Below are 7167 nucleotides of genomic sequence, written 5' to 3'. Positions count from 1 at the left end.
GCTGAGTTGAAGGCAATGCCAATGTTCATGGAGCTGAGTGATTTATTTTCTGCGCATGTGTCTAAGTCGCACCACGCCTGCATCCCGGTTATGGGGGGTCATTCCGAGTTGATCGCTCGCTAGCTACTTTTTGCAGCGCTGCAATCAGATAGTCGCCGCCTATGGGGGAGTGTATTTTCGCTTTGCAAGTGTGCGATCGCCTGTGCAGCCGAGCGGTCCAAAAACAGTTTGTGCAGTTTCTGAGAAGGTCTTAACTTACTCAGCCGCTGCGATCACTTCAGCCTGTCCGGTCCCGGAATTGACGTCAGACACCCGCCCTGCAAACGCCTGGACACGCCTGCGTTTTTTCAAACACTCCCAGAAAACGGTCAGTTGACACCCACAAACGCCTTCTTCCTGTCAATCACCTTGCGATCGGCTGTGCGAATGGATTCTTTGTAAAAGCCATCACCCAGCAACGATCCGCTTTGTACCCGTACAACGCGACTGCGCATTGCGGTGCATATGCATGCGCGGTTTTGCCGCGTTTTGACCTGATTGCAGCGCTGCAAAAATAGCTAGCGTGCGATCAACTTGGAATGACCCCCATGGCGCCTTTGCACAGTATCTCCAAGTCCTGTAGGAGAAATCTGAAGGAAAAAAGACGTCTCCTGCCAGCATCGGGTCATCATGGCTGACTCAGACCCAGGCCTCGCCACTGCATGAAATCTGCGGCGTGGGGGCACTACACGCAATCTTGCAGGACTCGTTCCACCATCAGACTTGCGTACATCTCTGTACAACTCTGCATCGGGCCCAGCAGCAATTTCAGGCGAACGCACAGAAAAGCGCATGGAAAATGTATTGGGCGTTCCTGGGCGGTGACTGGGAGGATTTTTCCATGTGATGGGTGCGACGGGATCTAGTCTTTAGGTCGACATTCATTAGAGGACCACTTTGGGTCGAGATGCATTCTGTCGACACGGTCTATAGGTCGACATGGTCACTATATCGACGTGGTCTATAGGTTGATATGGAAAAAGGTCGACACAAGTTTTTCACATTTTTAAAAACTTTTTTTATACTTTACGATCCACGTGGACTACGATTGGGAATAGTAACCTGTGCAGAGCGCAGCGGTAGCGGAGCGAGCCACGCGAGGGGACACGGTGCACTAATTGGGGTTCCCGGTCACTCTACAAAGAAAACAACAAAAAAAATGTTAACGTCATGTCGACCTTTTTTCACGTCGACCTTGTTCAAAGCGACCTAATGACCGTGTCAACCTATTTCAGGTGTCGACCTAGTCACTGTCGACCAATAGTGGTTGACCTAATGACTGTCGACCCAATGATCCACACCCTGGTGTGACATGGGAGAGTCGCAGGTGTGTCGCTGATGTGTTAGCGTACACAGGCTCTTAATGGCTCACACAGGGCGCCATACTCAGGCAGAGAACCTGCACCTATAATAGTCCTGGTGTAAGTTTGAATGGTGCGACCGTCTAAAGAAGCGCCAAGCCAACTCAGACTCGCCCAAAATATTTTACAGGGCGCCACTTTAACTGCTTTAACTATTTGTAGAATACTAGTTTACTAACCCGTATAGAGACTTTCACTTTTGAGTGCAGAGCGGGGGGCCCGTGTGTCAAGGGCCCCAAATAAATGTTGCTATGGAGACCAGAGATGCTCTGTTCCATCCCTATACATACTAATCACACCTCATACCTGTCACCCATCAGTGATCTGAATAAGAAGCTGGAGCTCGAATAAGAAGTGAATAAGAAGCTAAATTCAGCCTCGTGCCCCAACACCCATCTGTATCTGCAGCCACCTCTGTACCATACATCTGCAGGCCGGGGAATCAGGGTCTCCTGATTCTCCGCTTATCTGCTTATAACATGGAAACCACAAGTAAACCGTTCTGTATATTTAACGTTATGTGCAAGTGGAGAACCCTGCGGTTACATTATCGCCATTCTCTCACCGCTGATGGGTTCCTGCAGCGGATCCCCAGGGGACACCAATGATAAGGCACCAGGATGACTCAGGCAGAGAAACCGGACCCCGTCAGATGTTTTTCCCATCATTGCAGAGTTTCATGGAAAGCTGAATTCTGAGCCACACGAGGAAGGATCAATGCAGCAGAGGCTATGTGCACTTGTGCATGTGACTCATCAGCGACTACATAATATTATAATTATTATAGATTTCTGCAGTGGCATCATCTCCCATTGCACTGTGCTATGTAAGCAGAACAGACTAGAGATGAGTCAGGAACGCCTGTTGTCCTGTAAGGGGCTATGATGACACAATGGGGCTTTTCAGGTATCTGCACCTAACACGGTCTTTGGATGCAAGGCAACACGCATGTGCCAAGGCACGCACACATATGAACACTTAACTATACGTCCCATGTCATCGTCATTACAAAAATGGCAATTTGTTATTATTATTATATTATTAATATTACCCCCTCTGTATCTTTGTGTCCGACCGTAGCCCCTGTAGAATGTAAGCTCTTGTGAGAAGGTCCCTCTCTATTCAATGATGTAATCTGCCGTGTGTAATTATGTGTATATGGAAAGTTGGGGACTTGTCTGTTACTGACCTGTTTGATCACCCGTGTACTATGTAACTTGGGTGTATGTTCGGATCCAGTATGATTTGCTGATGGACGGGATGCCGGCTGTCAGTGTACCGACAGCGGCATTCCGTCCATCAGAATCCCGACAGCTCCCTATTAAGCCCCCTAACCCTCACCTTTAACTTACCCTATCCCTCCCTTGTGGGTGCCTAACTCTAATCCTCCCGGGTGGTGCCTAACCCTAACCCTCCCTTCCCCGCTGCCTAAACCTATCCTCCCTTCCCCGCTGCCTGATCCTACCCTCCCTTCCCCGCTGCCTAATCCTACCCTCCCTTCCCCACTGCCTAATCCTACCCTCCCTTCCCCGCTGCTTAAACCTAACCCTCCCTTCCCCGCTGCCTAATCCTACCCTCCCTTCCCCGCTGCCTAATCCTACCCTCCCTTCCCCACTGCTTAAACCTAACCCTCCCTTCCCCGCTGCCTAATCCTACCCTCCCTTCCCCGCTGCCTAATCCTACCCTCCCTTCCCCACTGCATAAACCTAAGCCTCTCTTCCCCGCTGCCTAATCCTACCCTCCCTTCCCCACTGCTTAAACCTAACCCTCCCTTCCCCGCTGCCTAAACCTAACCCTCCCTTCCCCGCTGCTTAAACCTAATCCTCCCTTCCCGCTGCCTAATCCTACCCTCCCTTCCCCGCTGCCTAATCCTACCCTCCCTTCCCCACTGCCTAATCCTACCCTCCCTTCCCCGCTGCTTAAACCTAACCCTCCCTTCCCCGCTGCCTAATCCTACCCTCCCTTCCCCGCTGCCTAATCCTACCCTCCCTTCCCCACTGCTTAAACCTAACCCTCCCTTCCCCGCTGCCTAAACCAAACCCTCCCTTCCCCGCTGCCTAAACCAAACCCTCCCTTCCCCGCTGCCTAAACCTAACCCTCCCTTCCCCGCTGCCTAAACCAAACCATCCCTTCCCCGCTTCCTAAACCTAACCCTCCCCTCTAGGTGCCTAACCCTAAACTTCCCTCCCTGGTACCTAACCCTAACCATCCCATCCCTAAACTGAAAGAAGGATCATGATTTTGGGCGTTGGTATTTAAACGCCAGGATCCTGAGTCCTGTTTGTATTTTGAAACGCCGGTGTTCCTGCTGCGGACGAGATTCCGGCGACGGTATTTTGAGCGTTGGGATCCCATCCGTCAGTATGCTTACTGCATCCCGTATGTTCTATCATATGCTTGGTTGCCAGTACAAAGAGACAGCACAGAGGGGATAAATTAAGCAGTGAAATAATAAAAAGATGATAGTGAGTGACAGTAAAACAGTATTACTCAATGACCCAGTGTGCTGGGATGGGCGTACAGAAAGGATCACAGAGGCTGACTGTGAGTGGAAGAGCAGTGGAGATAGGAAGAGTGCAGGGAGAGAACAAGAGGCTGGAGGGCCCTGCTCGTGAGAGCTAACAGACTGTGAGTCGGGGTAAAATTGGGAGGTGAACTGTGAAGAAAAGAGGTGGAAGGGCAGAGAGCTGAGAGTTACAGTAAGAGTGGGAGACCAGATAGACGTTCATGAACATTTATGTTTTCAGGGAACGTGTGAAGAAGTGTAGGCTGGTACTCAGTCTGATAGGGCAGGGAGTGACTTCCAGAGGAGGATAGCAGCTGGGAGAACTATTGGAGTGGGAATGGGAGGAGGTAACCAGCACAGAGGCCAAGCGACTGTCAGAGGTAGAGTCGAGAGAGTGAAGCGGAGTGAGGACTTATATGAGGTCAGAGGTGTAGGAAGGGGCGATGAAGTGCTTTGAATGTTGTGGGGAGAAGCTTAATCAGGATTCTGTCAGGGAAGGGGAGCTAGTGATGGAGCGGAGGGAGAAGAGGGGTTGAATCAGAGTGATGGTACAGGAAGATAAGATGAGCTGCAGCATTGAGTAGAGATGGAAGAGGGAAGAGTCGGGAAAGAGGAAGACCATTGAGTAGGAGGTTGCAGTAGTCCAAGTGGGAGATTACAAGGGCATGAATAAGAGAATTGGGAGCCGGGAAGGTTCATATTCTAGAGATCTTGCAGCGGTAGCAGCAGGATTGGGATCACTAGCGGAACAATTGTGATTGGCTGCTTGCGGATGTTTCACTGGCCCTAATTGGCGCTTTCCTTTTTGCTCAGATATAGATTGTGCTTTTGCTGAATGTACTTAAGCAATGATTTTTATTTTATTTTTGTGATAATGTGAGACAGGGAGCTGCTGTCTATAGAGGCGTTTTTAGAGTTTTATTGATGCCAAATGTTTGTTGCACATTAAATACATGATTTACAACATGGGCACAAGAGGGGTTCAGTATGATTTACCGACAGTTGGGATGCCGGCCGTCAGTATGCCATCAGCGGGCTGAGCGCAAAGAGTCCCCTTTCCAGGTTCGCTGTGCGCGCCATGCCGCGGGCTCGCCACAGGTTCTATTCCCACTCGTATGTGCATTGTGGACACCCATGAGTGGGAATAGCACCTGTGAGCCGGGATTCCAACTGTTGGTACTGTCAGCAGTTGGGATTCCGGCGACCTAGAACGTACAGTATCTAGAGATCTGAATATGGACGGAATAATTATGTATTTACATTTTTTTTTAATTTAACAGAAATGGAATGTGCTACCAATGCTACATTATTATTAGCCTCTCTAATACCACTTTCAGACAGAAAAATTTCAAATTCCCATTTTTTTCTGGTTTTGTGAAGCCGGGAAAAATCCGGGATACTGGTGGTTATTCCGAGTTGATCGCTAGCTGCATTCGTTCGCTGTGCAGCGATGAGGTAAAAAAACAGCACTTCTGCACATGTGGTTCAATGCACACGCGCGACGTACTATTACAACGAACAATGTCATTTCACACAGGGTCTAGCGAAGCATTTCAGTCGCACTGCTGGCCGCAGAGTGATTGACATGAAGTGGGCGTTTCTGTGTGTCAACTGACCATTTTCAGGGAGTGTTCAGAAAAACGCAGGTGTGCCAGGAAAAACGCAGGCGTGGCTGGGCGAACGCAGGGCGTGTTGTGACGTCAAAACAGGAACTGAACAGTCTGAAGTGATCGCAAGCGCTGAGTAGGTTTTGAGCTACTCTGAAACTGCACAAAAAAACTTTGCCGCCGCTCTGCGATCCTTTCGTTCGTACTTCTGCTAAGCTAAAATACACTCCCAGTGGGAGGCGGCATAGCGTTTGCATGGCTGCTAAAAACTGCTAGCAAGCGATCAACTCGGAATGACCACCACAGTTCCTAACCCCCTTTCACACAGCACATTTAACCCGGATTACTCCCAGGTTGACCCCTTTCAGACAGAACCCGTGTCACCCCTGCTTTAGACTTGTGTGTCATAAGAAATGGACTGTTTTTATGGCACACAGAGATGAGGTCATGAAAAGTTGGTGGTGACTGCTCACAGCATTGCATTAACCATGGCCGACGAGTTACTGCTGAGTAGTGCGGAGTTCCTGAGTTCTTGCTGTTTTTTGCTGTTTCAGAAACAGAAAGCCGCTCCCTGATCTCTTCCTCCTTCCAGTGCGCCATGCTGTCTCTCTCATCCGTCTCCCCTGCAGCACAATTGTGACCTCAAACGCCAGCACCAGCGCCACGCCCACTCAGCCAATCAGAGAGACCCTGCTGCTCAGCCAATTGCCAGTGCCCACGCCAGCTCAGCCAATAAGCGCTGTTAACCGCGACCCGTTTAGAAAATACCGGGTCGGACCCTTTCAGACATCCAGCAACCCGTGTACAATCCGGATAAAACCCAGGTAGAAACCTGGGTTGAAATCCCAGGAATTCAGTCCCATGTTGACCCTTTCAGACAGAAAAAAATCCCAGGTTGACCCTTCCCGAGCCGGGAAATTACCGGGTTCTTTTCTCTGTCTGAAAGGAGTATATGAGGCTCATTCAGGTGTGGTCGGCGGTGCGATCATTTCTATGGAAGCAGCAGTGATAGCGCTGTATGGTGACGCAGCAGGAGGCGTCTATTACACACAGACGCCTCCTGCTGCAGTAGTGATCTGACCTGTGACCTAGGAAGCAGCATCGGATCTCTCACTCACCATGGGGCAGCTTATGGCAACTAAGGTGCTGCGCAAGCCTGGGCCGACGCAGAGGCCAGGAAATCTCCATCCGGAAAAATGGCGCCATCGTAGCCACGCCCCCTGCTATCTCCTCGACTGCATCTTAAGGTGGGTACACACAGTCAAATGGCCCAAAATATCTGCAATATGTCTATAAGTGCTGGGAGGTGTGCCCACACCCCTTCTCTCGGAAAACGCCTGCCAACATTGTGTCTGCCATCACGAATTGGGGGGGTGCCACACGGGGGCGTTGGAGGTTGCCATGTGCAGATCCATCGGGGAGCGCAATCGGTCAGGAGGATAGGACTGACTGCACAGCAGCAGCGTGTCTCCCCAGTCCCCTTCACTCTGTAACCTGAGTGGGTTCTGCAGCAGCTTCTGCACGGCGGGCGGCAGCTGTGCTGTGATAGCTCAGTACCCAGGCTGGGTGTCAGGGGCGGGCAGAGAGACTGTAAGAGAAACTGCTGTTGGGGGGATGGGGTTGGACCCGGAACCCTGCCATGCCCCTCCATCAA

Source organism: Pseudophryne corroboree, chromosome 8, assembly GCF_028390025.1.
Source record: "Pseudophryne corroboree isolate aPseCor3 chromosome 8, aPseCor3.hap2, whole genome shotgun sequence".
NCBI classification, from domain to species: domain Eukaryota; kingdom Metazoa; phylum Chordata; class Amphibia; order Anura; family Myobatrachidae; genus Pseudophryne; species Pseudophryne corroboree.
This window is presented reverse-complemented; position numbering follows the sequence as displayed.